The sequence below is a fragment of the Ovis canadensis genome, chromosome 24 (genome assembly GCF_042477335.2).
Source record: "Ovis canadensis isolate MfBH-ARS-UI-01 breed Bighorn chromosome 24, ARS-UI_OviCan_v2, whole genome shotgun sequence".
NCBI classification, from domain to species: domain Eukaryota; kingdom Metazoa; phylum Chordata; class Mammalia; order Artiodactyla; family Bovidae; genus Ovis; species Ovis canadensis.
The window spans coordinates 4,868,984-4,883,174 of record NC_091268.1 but is presented as its reverse complement, the minus strand read 5'-3'; positions in this window follow the sequence as shown (position 1 = coordinate 4,883,174).

Genomic DNA, 14,191 nt, shown 5'->3' with positions numbered 1-14,191 from the left:
ATACCCGTCTCCACTCGAGAGGAAGCACGTGGTGTCCCGCACACATCCAGGGGAGACCCGTTTCCGCCTCCTAGCTCGAGATGAGGTATCCTTTCATTGTTTCGTAGGGAAAGAATTCCCGGCGTTCCCGTCGCATCTCAAGAGGAGGCGCTCTCCACAGGAAAGGCGAGAGGAACTCCAGGGTCGTGCCACCATTCCAAGAGTCCCCCAGATGTGTCAGTCCATTCCAGAGGAACCTGTTTTCCCTGCACTGCCTTGACGTTCAAGCCGAGGATCGACTCCCACCACGTGTGCACGTGGGACAGCCCTGTGGGAAAGCCTCGTGGGAAAGCCTCGTGGGAAAGACTCGAGGGAAAACCATAGATCCTTTGATCCACGCGGCGGACTGCGTGACACTGCTGCTACCGCTCTGGAGGAAAGCGCAAGTGCATACCCGCATTCGAGACGAGGACTGACTCCCCTGGGGAGACTCCAGAAGTACCCCAAGATCCATGTCAGCACTGGAGAGGAATCCTCAGGTTCCGGCCCCGACTCCACACAAGGTCTTAGGCCCCGGCATCGACGGGAGAGGAATCCCGAGAGGCCCCCGAGGAACTCGCATGGGGACTGGCCTTTCCTGAGGCCACCAGAGCGGGTCCCTGAGGTCCCCGTCGAGAGTCGAGAGCACCTGCCGCAACTCGAGAAAATCCAGGAGGTTTTGCTCTCCAGGCGAGATGAGGCCCATTTCCGCTGAGGCTTCTCGAGGCCAATCACATCTAACCACTGGAACTTCCAAAGGGTCCTTCACACCCTTGCTGCAACTCAAGAAGTTCCCCGACATACCCGTCTCCACTCGAGAGGAAGCACGTGGTGTCCCGCACACATCCAGGGGAGCCCCGTTTCCGCCTCCTAGCTCGAGATGAGGGATCCTTTCCCTGTTTCGTAGGGAAAGAATTCCCGGCGTTCCCGTCGCATCTCAAGAGGAGGCGCTCTCCACAGGAAAGGCGAGAGGAACTCCAGGGTCATGCCACCATTCCAAGAGTCCCCCAGATGTGTCAGTCCATTCCAGAGGAACCTGTTTTCCCTGCACTGCCTTGACGTTCAAGCCGAGGATCGACTCCCACCACGTGTGCACGAGGGACAGCCCTGTGGGAAAGCCTCGTGGGAAAGACTCGAGGGAAAACCATAGATTCTTTGATCCACGCGGCGGACTGCGTGACACTGCTGCTACCGCTCTGGAGGAAAGCGCAAGTGCATGCCCGCATTCGAGACGAGGACTGACTCCCCTGGAGAGACTCCAGAAGTACCCCAAGATCCATGTCAGCACTGGAGAGGAATCCTCAGGTTCCGGCCCCGACTCCACACAAGGTCTTAGGCCCCGGCATCGACGGGAGAGGAATGCCGAGAGGCCCCCGAGGAATTCGCATGGGGACTGGCCTTTCCTGAGGCCACCAGAGCGGGTCCCTGAGGTACCCGTCGTAAGTCGAGAGCACCTGCCGCAACTCGAGAAAATCCAGGAGGTTTTGCCCTCCAGGCGCGATGAGGCCCATTTCCGCTGAGGCTTCTCGAGGCTAATCACGTCTAACCACTGGAACTTCCAAAGGGTCCTTCACACCCTTGCTGCAACTCAAGAAGTTCCCCGACATACCCGTTTCCACTCGAGAGGAAGCACGTGGGTCCCGCACACATCCAGGGGAGCCCCGTTTCCGCCTCCTAGCTCGAGATGAGGGATCCTTTCCCTGTTTCGTAGGGAAAGAATTCCCGGCGTTCCCGTCGCATCTCAAGAGGAGGCGCTCTCCACAGGAAAGGCGAGAGGAACTCCAGGGTCGTGCCACCATTCCAAGAGTCCCCCAGATGTGTCAGTCCATTCCAGAGGAACCTGTTTTCCCTGCACTGCCTTGACGTTCAAGCCGACGATCGACTCCCAACACGTGTGCACGTGGGACAGCCCTGTGGGAAAGCCTCGTGGGAAAGCCTCGTGGGAAAGACTCGAGGGAAAATCATAGATCCTTTGATCCACGTGGCGGACTGCGTGACACTGCTGCTACCGCTCTGGAGGAAAGCGCAAGTGCATGCCCGCATTCGAGACGAGGACTGACTCCCCTGGGGAGACTCCAGAAGTGCCCCAAGATACATGTCAGCACTGGAGAGGAATCCACAGGTTCCGGCCCCGACTCCACACAAGGTCTTAGGCCCCGGCATCGACGGGAGAGGAATCCCGAGAGGCCCCCGAGGAACTCGCATGGGGACTGGCCTTTCCTGAGGCCACCAGAGCGGGTCCCTGAGGTCCCCGTCGTAAGTCGAGAGCACCTGCCGCAACTCGAGAAAATCCAGGAGGTTTTGCCCTCCAGGCGAGATGAGGCCCATTTCCGCTGAGGCTTCTCGAGGCCAATCACATCTAACCACTGGAACTTCCAAAGGGTCCTTCACCCCATTGCTGCAACTCAAGAAGTTCCCCGACATACCAGTCTCCACTCGAGAGGAAGCACGTGGTGTCCCGCACACATCCAGGGGAGCCCCGTTTCCGCCTCCTGGCTCGAGATGAGGGATCCTTTCCCTGTTTCGTAGGGAAAGAATTCCCGGCGTTCCCGTCGCATCTCAATAGGAGGCGCTCTCCACAGGAAAGGCGAGAGGAACTCCAGGGTCGTGCCACCATTCCAAGAGTCCCCCAAATGTGTCAGTCCATTCCAGAGGAACCTGTTTTCCCTGCCCTGCCTTGACGTTCAAGCCGAGGAACGACTCCCACCACGTGTGCACGTGGGACAGCCCTGTGGGAAAGCCTCGTGGGAAAGCCTCGTGGGAAAGACACGAGGGAAAACCATAGATCCTTTGGTCCACACGGCGGACTGCGTGACACTCCTGCTACCGCTCTGGAGGAAAGCGCAAGTGCATGCCCGCATTCGAGACGAGGACTGACCCCCCTGGGGAGACTCCAGAAGTACCCCAAGATCCATGTCAGCACTGAAGAGGAATCCTCAGGTTCCGGCCCCGACTCCACACAAGGTCTTAGGCCCCGGCATCGACGGGAGAGGAATCCCGAGAGGCCCCCGAGGAACTCGCATGGGGACTGGCCTTTCCTGAGGCCACAAGAGCGGGTCCCTGAGGTCCCCGTCGTAAGTCGAGAGCACCTGCCGCAACTCGAGAAAATCCAGGAGGTTTTGCCCTCCAGGCGAGATGAGGCCCATTTCCGCTGAGGCTTCTCGAGGCCAATCACGTCTAACCACTGGAACTTCCAAAGGGTCCTTCACACCCTTGCTGCAACTCAAGAAGTTCCCCGACAAACCCATCTGCACTCGAGAGGAAGCACGTGGTGTCCCGCACACATCCAGTGCAGCCCCGTTTCCCCCTCCAAGCTCGAGATGAGGGATCCTTTCCCTGTTTCGTAGGGAAAGAATTCCCGGCGTTCCCGTCGCATCTCAAGAGGAGGCGCTCTCCACAGGAAAGGCGAGAGGAACTCCAGGGTCATGCCACCATTCCAAGAGTCACCCAGATGTGTCAGTCCATTCCAGAGGAACCTGTTTTCCCTGCACTGCCTTGACGTTCAAGCCGAGGATCGACGCCCACCACGTGTGCACGTGGGACAGCCCTGTGGGAAAGCCTCGTGGGAAAGACTCGAGGGAAAACCATAGATCCTTTGATCCACGCGGCGGACTGCGTGACACTGCTGCTACCGCTCTGGAGGAAAGCGCAAGTGCATGCCCGCATTCGAGACGAGGACTGACTCCCCTGGGGAGACTCCAGAAGTGCCCCAAGATACATGTCAGCACTGGAGAGGAATCCTCAGGTTCCGGCCCCGACTCCACACAAGGTCTTAGGCCCCGGCATCGACGGGAGAGGAATCCCGAGAGGCCCCCGAGGAACTCGCATGGGGACTGGCCTTTCCTGAGGCCACCAGAGCGGGTCCCTGAGGTCCCCGTCGTAAGTCGAGAGCACCTGCCGCAACTCGAGAAAATCCAGGAGGTTTTGCCCTCCAGGCGCGATGAGGCCCATTTCCGCTGAGGCTTCTCGAGGCTAATCACGTATAACCACTGGAACTTCCAAAGGGTCCTTCACACCCTTGCTGCAACTCAAGAAGTTCCCCGACATACCCGTCTCCACTCGAGAGGAAGCACGTGGGTCCCGCACACATCCAGGGGAGCCCCGTTTCCGCCTCCTAGCTCGAGATGAGGGATCCTTTCCCTGTTTCGTAGGGAAAGAATTCCCGGCGTTCCCGTCGCATCTCAAGAGGAGGCGCTCTCCACAGGAAAGGCGAGAGGAACTCCAGGGTCGTGCCACCATTCCAAGAGTCCCCCAGATGTGTCAGTCCATTCCAGAGGAACCTGTTTTCGATGCACTGCCTTGTCGTTCAAGCCGAGGATCGACTCCCACCACGTGTGCACGTGGGACAGCCCTGTGGGAAAGCCTCGTGGGAAAGCCTCGTGGGAAAGACTCGAGGCAAAACCATAGATCCTTTGATCCACGCGGCGGACTGCGTGACACTGCTGCTACCGCTCTGGAGGAAAGCGCAAGTGCATGCCCGCATTCGAGACGAGGACTGACTCCCCTGGGGAGACTCCAGAAGTACCCCAAGATCCATGTCAGCACTGGAGAGGAATCCTCAGGTTCCGGCCCCGACTCCACACAAGGTCTTAGGCCCCGGCATCGACGGGAGAGGAATCCCGATAGGCCCCCGAGGAACTCGCATAGGGACTGGCCTTTCCTGAGCCCACCAGAGCGGGTCCCTGAGGTCCCCGTCGTAAGTCGAGAGCACCTGCCGCAACTCGAGAAAATCCAGGAGGTTTTGCCCTCCAGGCGCGATGAGGCCCATTACCGATGAGGCTTCTCGACGCTAATCACGTCTAACCACTGGAACTTCCAAAGGGTCCTTCACACCCTTGCTGCAACTCAAGAAGTTCCCCGACATACCCGTCTCCCCTCGAGAGGAAGCACGTGGGGTCCTGCACACATCCAGGGGAGCCCCGTTTCCGCCTCCTAGCTCGAGATGAGGGATCCTTTCCCTGTTTCGTAGGGAAAGAATTCCCGGCGTTCCCGTCACATCTCAAGACGAGGCGCCTCCACAGGAAAGGCGAGAGGAACTCCAGGGTCGTGCCACCATTCCAAGAGTCCCCCAGATGTGTCAGTCCATTCCAGAGGAACCTGTTTTCCCTGCACTGCCTTGACGTTCAAGCCGAGGATCGACTCCCACCACGTGTGCACGTGGGACAGCCCTGTGGGAAAGCCTCGTGGGAAAGCCTCGTGGGAAAGACTCGAGGGAAAACCATAGATCCTTTTATCCACGGGGCGGACTGCGTGACACTGCTGCTACCGCTCTGGAGGAAAGTGCAAGTGCATGCCCGCATTCGAGACGAGGACTGACCCCCCTGGGGAGACTCCAGAAGTACCCCAAGATCCATGTCAGCACTGGAGAGGAATCCTCAGGTTCCGGCCCCGACTCCACACAAGGTCTTAGGCCCCGGCATCGACGGGAGAGGAATCCCGAGAGGCCCCCGAAGAACTCGCATGGGGACTGGCCTTTCCTGAGGCCACAAGAGCGGGTCCCTGAGGTCCCCGTCGTAAGTCGAGAGCACCTGCCGCAACTCGAGAAAATCCAGGAGGTTTTGCCCTCCAGGCGAGATGAGGACCATTTCCGCTGAGGCTTCTCGAGGCCAATCACGTCTAACCACTGGAACTTCCAAAGGGTCCTTCACACCCTTGCTGCAACTCAAGAAGTTCCCCGACAAACCCATCTGCACTCGAGAGGAAGCACGTGGTGTCCCGCACACATCCAGTGCAGCCCCGTTTCCCCCTCCAAGCTCGAGATGAGGGATCCTTTCCCTGTTTCGTAGGGAAAGAATTCCCGGCGTTCCCGTCGCATCTCAAGAGGAGGCGCTCTCCACAGGAAAGGCGAGAGGAACTCCAGGGTCATGCCACCATTCCAAGAGTCACCCAGATGTGTCAGTCCATTCCAGAGGAACCTGTTTTCCCTGCACTGCCTTGACGTTCAAGCCGAGGATCGACGCCCACCACGTGTGCACGTGGGACAGCCCTGTGGGAAAGCCTCGTGGGAAAGACTCGAGGGAAAACCATAGATCCTTTGATCCACGCGGCGGACTGCGTGACACTGCTGCTACCGCTCTGGAGGAAAGCGCAAGTGCATGCCCGCATTCGAGACGAGGACTGACTCCCCTGGGGAGACTCCAGAAGTGCCCCAAGATACATGTCAGCACTGGAGAGGAATCCTCAGGTTCCGGCCCCGACTCCAAACAAGGTCTTAGGCCCCGGCATCGACGGGAGAGGAATCCCGAGAGGACCCCGAGGAACTCGCATGGGGACTGGCCTTTCCTGAGGCCACCAGAGCGGGTCCCTGAGGTCCCCGTCGTAAGTCGAGAGCACCTGCCGCAACTCGAGAAAATCCAGGAGGTTTTGCCCTCCAGGCGAGATGAGGCCCATTTCCGCTGAGGCTTCTCGAGGCCAATCACATCTAACCACTGGAACTTCCAAAGGGTCCTTCACCCCATTGCTGCAACTCAAGAAGTTCCCCGACATACCAGTCTCCACTCGAGAGGAAGCACGTGGTGTCCCGCACACATCCAGGGGAGCCCCGTTTCCGCCTCCTGGCTCGAGATGAGGGATCCTTTCCCTGTTTCGTAGGGAAAGAATTCCCGGCGTTCCCGTCGCATCTCAATAGGAGGCGCTCTCCACAGGAAAGGCGAGAGGAACTCCAGGGTCGTGCCACCATTCCAAGAGTCCCCCAGATGTGTCAGTCCATTCCAGAGGAACCTGTTTTCCCTGCCCTGCCTTGACGTTCAAGCCGAGGATCGACTCCCACCACGTGTGCACGTGGGACAGCCCTGTGGGAAAGCCTCGCGGGAAAGCCTCGTGGGAAAGACTCGAGGGAAAATCATAGATCCTTTGATCCACGCGGCGGACTGCGTGACACTGCTGCTACCGCTCTGGAGGAAAGCGCAAGTGCATGCCCGCATTCGAGACGAGGACTGACTCCCCTGGGGAGACTCCAGAAGTGCCCCAAGATACATGTCAGCACTGGAGAGGAATCCTCAGGTTCCGGCCCCGACTCCACACAAGGTCTTAGGCCCCGGCATCGACGGGAGAGGAATCCCGAGAGGCCCCCGAGGCACTCGCATGGGGACTGGCCTTTCCTGAGGCCACCAGAGCGGGTCCCTGAGGTCCCCATCGTAAGTCGAGAGCACCTGCCGCAACTCGAGAAAATCCACTAGGTTTTGCCCTCCAGGCGAGATGAGGCCCATTTCCGCTGAGGCTTCTCGAGGCCAATCACATCTAACCACTGGAACTTCCAAAGGGTCCTTCACACCATTGCTGCAACTCAAGAAGTTCCCCGACATACCCGTCTCCACTCGAGAGGAAGCACGTGGTGTCCCGCACACATCCAGGGGAGACCCGTTTCCGCCTCCTAGCTCGAGATGAGGTATCCTTTCATTGTTTCGTAGGGAAAGAATTCCCGGCGTTCCCGTCGCATCTCAAGAGGAGGCGCTCTCCACAGGAAAGGCGAGAGGAACTCCAGGGTCGTGCCACCATTCCAAGAGTCCCCCAGATGTGTCAGTCCATTCCAGAGGAACCTGTTTTCCCTGCACTGCCTTGACGTTCAAGCCGAGGATCGACTCCCACCACGTGTGCACGTGGGACAGCCCTGTGGGAAAGCCTCGTGGGAAAGCCTCGTGGGAAAGACTCGAGGGAAAACCATAGATCCTTTGATCCACGCGGCGGACTGCGTGACACTGCTGCTACCGCTCTGGAGGAAAGCGCAAGTGCATACCCGCATTCGAGACGAGGACTGACTCCCCTGGGGAGACTCCAGAAGTACCCCAAGATCCATGTCAGCACTGGAGAGGAATCCTCAGGTTCCGGCCCCGACTCCACACAAGGTCTTAGGCCCCGGCATCGACGGGAGAGGAATCCCGAGAGGCCCCCGAGGAACTCGCATGGGGACTGGCCTTTCCTGAGGCCACCAGAGCGGGTCCCTGAGGTCCCCGTCGAGAGTCGAGAGCACCTGCCGCAACTCGAGAAAATCCAGGAGGTTTTGCTCTCCAGGCGAGATGAGGCCCATTTCCGCTGAGGCTTCTCGAGGCCAATCACATCTAACCACTGGAACTTCCAAAGGGTCCTTCACACCCTTGCTGCAACTCAAGAAGTTCCCCGACATACCCGTCTCCACTCGAGAGGAAGCACGTGGTGTCCCGCACACATCCAGGGGAGCCCCGTTTCCGCCTCCTAGCTCGAGATGAGGGATCCTTTCCCTGTTTCGTAGGGAAAGAATTCCCGGCGTTCCCGTCGCATCTCAAGAGGAGGCGCTCTCCACAGGAAAGGCGAGAGGAACTCCAGGGTCATGCCACCATTCCAAGAGTCCCCCAGATGTGTCAGTCCATTCCAGAGGAACCTGTTTTCCCTGCACTGCCTTGACGTTCAAGCCGAGGATCGACTCCCACCACGTGTGCACGAGGGACAGCCCTGTGGGAAAGCCTCGTGGGAAAGACTCGAGGGAAAACCATAGATTCTTTGATCCACGCGGCGGACTGCGTGACACTGCTGCTACCGCTCTGGAGGAAAGCGCAAGTGCATGCCCGCATTCGAGACGAGGACTGACTCCCCTGGAGAGACTCCAGAAGTACCCCAAGATCCATGTCAGCACTGGAGAGGAATCCTCAGGTTCCGGCCCCGACTCCACACAAGGTCTTAGGCCCCGGCATCGACGGGAGAGGAATGCCGAGAGGCCCCCGAGGAATTCGCATGGGGACTGGCCTTTCCTGAGGCCACCAGAGCGGGTCCCTGAGGTACCCGTCGTAAGTCGAGAGCACCTGCCGCAACTCGAGAAAATCCAGGAGGTTTTGCCCTCCAGGCGCGATGAGGCCCATTTCCGCTGAGGCTTCTCGAGGCTAATCACGTCTAACCACTGGAACTTCCAAAGGGTCCTTCACACCCTTGCTGCAACTCAAGAAGTTCCCCGACATACCCGTTTCCACTCGAGAGGAAGCACGTGGGTCCCGCACACATCCAGGGGAGCCCCGTTTCCGCCACCTAGCTCGAGATGAGGGATCCTTTCCCTGTTTCGTAGGGAAAGAATTCCCGGCGTTCCCGTCGCATCTCAAGAGGAGGCGCTCTCCACAGGAAAGGCGAGAGGAACTCCAGGGTCGTGCCACCATTCCAAGAGTCCCCCAGATGTGTCAGTCCATTCCAGAGGAACCTGTTTTCCCTGCACTGCCTTGACGTTCAAGCCGACGATCGACTCCCAACACGTGTGCACGTGGGACAGCCCTGTGGGAAAGCCTCGTGGGAAAGCCTCGTGGGAAAGACTCGAGGGAAAATCATAGATCCTTTGATCCACGTGGCGGACTGCGTGACACTGCTGCTACCGCTCTGGAGGAAAGCGCAAGTGCATGCCCGCATTCGAGACGAGGACTGACTCCCCTGGGGAGACTCCAGAAGTGCCCCAAGATACATGTCAGCACTGGAGAGGAATCCACAGGTTCCGGCCCCGACTCCACACAAGGTCTTAGGCCCCGGCATCGACGGGAGAGGAATCCCGAGAGGCCCCCGAGGAACTCGCATGGGGACTGGCCTTTCCTGAGGCCACCAGAGCGGGTCCCTGAGGTCCCCGTCGTAAGTCGAGAGCACCTGCCGCAACTCGAGAAAATCCAGGAGGTTTTGCCCTCCAGGCGAGATGAGGCCCATTTCCGCTGAGGCTTCTCGAGGCCAATCACATCTAACCACTGGAACTTCCAAAGGGTCCTTCACCCCATTGCTGCAACTCAAGAAGTTCCCCGACATACCAGTCTCCACTCGAGAGGAAGCACGTGGTGTCCCGCACACATCCAGGGGAGCCCCGTTTCCGCCTCCTGGCTCGAGATGAGGGATCCTTTCCCTGTTTCGTAGGGAAAGAATTCCCGGCGTTCCCGTCGCATCTCAATAGGAGGCGCTCTCCACAGGAAAGGCGAGAGGAACTCCAGGGTCGTGCCACCATTCCAAGAGTCCCCCAAATGTGTCAGTCCATTCCAGAGGAACCTGTTTTCCCTGCCCTGCCTTGACGTTCAAGCCGAGGAACGACTCCCACCACGTGTGCACGTGGGACAGCCCTGTGGGAAAGCCTCGCGGGAAAGCCTCGTGGGAAAGACTCGAGGGAAAATCATAGATCCTTTGATCCACGCGGCGGACTGCGTGACACTGCTGCTACCGCTCTGGAGGAAAGCGCAAGTGCATGCCCGCATTCGAGACGAGGACTGACTCCCCTGGGGAGACTCCTGAAGTGCCCCAAGATACATGTCAGCACTGGAGAGGAATCCTCAGGTTCCGGCCCCGACTCCACACAAGGTCTTTGGCCCCGGCATCGACGGGAGAGGAATCCCGAGAGGCCCCCGAGGCACTCGCATGGGGACTGGCCTTTCCTGAGGCCACCAGAGCGGGTCCCTGAGGTCCCCATCGTAAGTCGAGAGCACCTGCCGCAACTCGAGAAAATCCAGGAGGTTTTGCCCTCCAGGCGAGATGAGGCCCATTTCCGCTGAGGCTTCTCGAGGCCAATCACATCTAACCACTGGAACTTCCAAAGGGTCCTTCACACCATTGCTGCAACTCATGAAGTTCCCCGACATACCCGTCTCCACTCGAGAGGAAGCACGTGGTGTCCCGCACACATCCAGGGGAGCCCCGTTTCCGCCTCCTAGCTCGAGATGAGGTATCCTTTCATTGTTTCGTAGGGAAAGAATTCCCGGCGTTCCCGTCGCATCTCAAGAGGAGGCGCTCTCCACAGGAAAGGCGAGAGGAACTCCAGGGTCGTGCCACCATTCCAAGAGTCCCCCAGATGTGTCAGTCCATTCCAGAGGAACCTGTTTTCCCTGCACTGCCTTGACGTTCAAGCCGAGGATCGACTCCCACCACGTGTGCACGTGGGACAGCCCTGTGGGAAAGCCTCGTGGGAAAGCCTCGTGGGAAAGACTCGAGGGAAAACCATAGATCCTTTTATCCACGGGGCGGACTGCGTGACACTGCTGCTACTGCTCTGGAGGAAAGTGTAAGTGCATGCCCGCATTCGAGACGAGGACTGACGCCCCTGGGGAGACTCCAGAAGTACCCCAAGATCCATGTCAGCACTGGAGAGGAATCCTCAGGTTCCGGCCCCGACTCCACACAAGGTCTTAGGCCCCGGCATCGACGGGAGAGGAATCCCGAGAGGCCCCCGAGGAACTCGCATGGGGACTGGCCTTTCCTGAGGCCACAAGAGCGGGTCCCTGAGGTCCCCGTCGTAAGTCGAGAGCACCTGCCGCAACTCGAGAAAATCCAGGAGGTTTTGCCCTCCAGGCGAGATGAGGCCCATTTCCGCTGAGGCTTCTCGAGGCCAATCACGTCTAACCACTGGAACTTCCAAAGGGTCCTTCACACCCTTGCTGCAACTCAAGAAGTTCCCCGACATACCCATCTGCACTCGAGAGGAAGCACGTGGTGTCCCGCACACATCCAGGGCAGCCCCGTTTCCCCCTCCAAGCTCGAGATGAGGGATCCTTTCCCTGTTTCGTAGGGAAAGAATTCCCGGCGTTCCCGTCGCATCTCAAGAGGAGGCGCTCTCCACAGGAAAGGCGAGAGGAACTCCAGGGTCATGCCACCATTCCAAGAGTCACCCAGATGTGTCAGTCCATTCCAGAGGAACCTGTTTTCCCTGCACTGCCTTGACGTTCAAGCCGAGGATCGACTCCCACCACGTGTGCACGTGGGACAGCCCTGTGGGAAAGCCTCGTGGGAAAGACTCGAGGGAAAACCATAGATTCTTTGATCCACGCGGCGGACTGCGTGACACTGCTGCTACCGCTCTGGAGGAAAGCGCAAGTGCATGCCCGCATTCGAGACGAGGACTGACTCCCCTGGGGAGACTCCAGAAGTACCCCAAGATCCATGTCAGCACTGGAGAGGAATCCTCAGGTTCCGGCCCCGACTCCACACAAGGTCTTAGGCCCGGCATCGACGGGAGAGGAATCCCGAGAGGCCCCCGAGGAACTCGCATGGGGACTGTCCTTTCCTGAGGCCACCAGAGCGGGTCCCTGAGGTCCCCGTCGTAAGTCGAGAGCACCTGCCGCAACTCGAGAAAATCCAGGAGGTTTTGCCCTCCAGGCGCGATGAGGCCCATTTCCGCTGAGGCTTCTCGAGGCTAATCACGTCTAACCACTGGAACTTCCAAAGGGTCCTTCACACCCTTGCTGCAACTCAAGAAGTTCCCTGACATACCCGTCTCCACTCGAGAGGAAGCACGTGGGTCCCGCACACATCCAGGGGAGCCCCGTTTCCGCCTCCTAGCTCGAGATGAGGGATCCTTTCCCTGTTTCGTAGGGAAAGAATTCCCGGCGTTCCCTTCGCATCTCAAGAGGTGGCGCTCTCCACAGGAAAGGCGAGAGGAACTCCAGGGTCGTGCCACGATTCCAAGAGTCCCCCAGATGTGTCAGTCCATTCCAGAGGAACCTGTTTTCCCTGCACTGCCTTGACGTTCAACCGAGGATCGACTCCCACCACGAGTGCACGTGGGACAGCCCTGTGGGAAAGCCTCGTGGGAAAGCCTCGTGGGAAAGACTCGAGGGAAAACCATAGATTCTTTGATCCACGCTGCGGACTGCGTGACACTGCTGCTACCGCTCTGGAGGAAAGCGCAAGTGCATGCCCGCATTCGAGACGAGGACTGACTCCCCTGGGGAGACTCCAGAAGTACCCCAAGATCCATGTCAGCACTGGAGAGGAATCCTCAGGTTCCGGCCCGACTCCACACAAGGACTTAGGCCCCGGCATCGACGGGAGAAGAATCCCGAGAGGCCCCCGAGGAACTCGCATGGGGACTGGCCTTTCCTGAGGCCACCAGAGCGGTTCCCTGAGGTCCCCGTCGTAAGTCGAGAGCACCTGCCGCAACTCGAGAAAATCCAGGAGGTTTTGCCCTCCAGGCGAGATGAGGCCCATTTCCGCTGAGGCTTCTCGAGGCCAATCACATCTAACCACTGGAACTTCCAAAGGGTCCTTCACACCCTTGCTGCAACTCAAGAAGTTCCCCGACATACCCATCTCCACTCGAGAGGAAGCACGTGGGGTCCCGCACACACCCAGGGGAGCCCCGTTTCCGCCTCCAAGCTCGAGATGAGGGATCCTTTCCCTGTTTCGTAGGGAAAGAATTCCCGGCGTTCCCGTCACATCTCAAGACGAGGCGCTCTCCACAGGAAAGGCGAGAGGAACTCCAGGGTCGTGCCACCATTCCTAGAGTCCCCCAGATGTGTCAATCCATTCCAGAGGAACCTGTTTTCCCTGCACTGCCTTGACGTTCAAGCCGAGGATCGACTCCCACCACGTGTGCACGTGGGACAGCCCTGTGGGAAAGCCTCGTGGGAAAGCCTCGTGGGAAAGACTCGAGGGAAAACCATAGATCCTTTTATCCACGCGGCGGACTGCGTGACACTGCTGCTACCGCTCTGGAGGAAAGTGCAAGTGCATGCCCGCATTCGAGACGAGGACTGACCCCCCTGGGGAGACTCCAGAAGTACCCCAAGATCCATGTCAGCACTGGAGAGGAATCCTCAGGTTCCGGCCCCGACTCCACACAAGGTCTTAGGCCCCGGCATCGACGGGAGAGGAATCCCGAGAGGCCCCCGAGGAACTCGCATGGGGACTGGCCTTTCCTGAGGCCACCAGAGCGGGTCCCTGAGGTCCCCGTCGTAAGTCGAGAGCACCTGCCGCAACTCGAGAAAATCCAGGAGGTTTTGCCCTCCAGGCGAGATGAGGCCCATTTCCGCTGAGGCTTCACGAGGCCAATCACGTCTAACCACTGGAACTTCACAAGGGTCCTTCACACCCTTGCTGCAACTCAAGAAGTTCCCCGACATACCCGTCTGCACTCGAGAGGAAGCACGTGGTGTCCCGCACACATCCAGGGGAGCCCCGTTTCCCCCTCCTAGCTCGAGATGAGGGATCCTTTCCCTGTTTCGTAGGGAAAGAATTCCCGGCGTTCCCGTCGCATCTCAAGAGGAGGCGCTCTCCACAGGAAAGGCGAGAGGAACTCCAGGGTCATGCCACCATTCCAAGAGTCACCCAGATGTGTCAGTCCATTCCACAGGAAACTGTTTTCCCTGCACTGCCTTGAAGTTCAAGCCGAGGATCGACTCCCACCACGTGTGCACGTGGGACAGCCCTGTGGGAAAGCCTCGTGGGAAAGACTCGAGGGAAAACCATAGATTCTTTG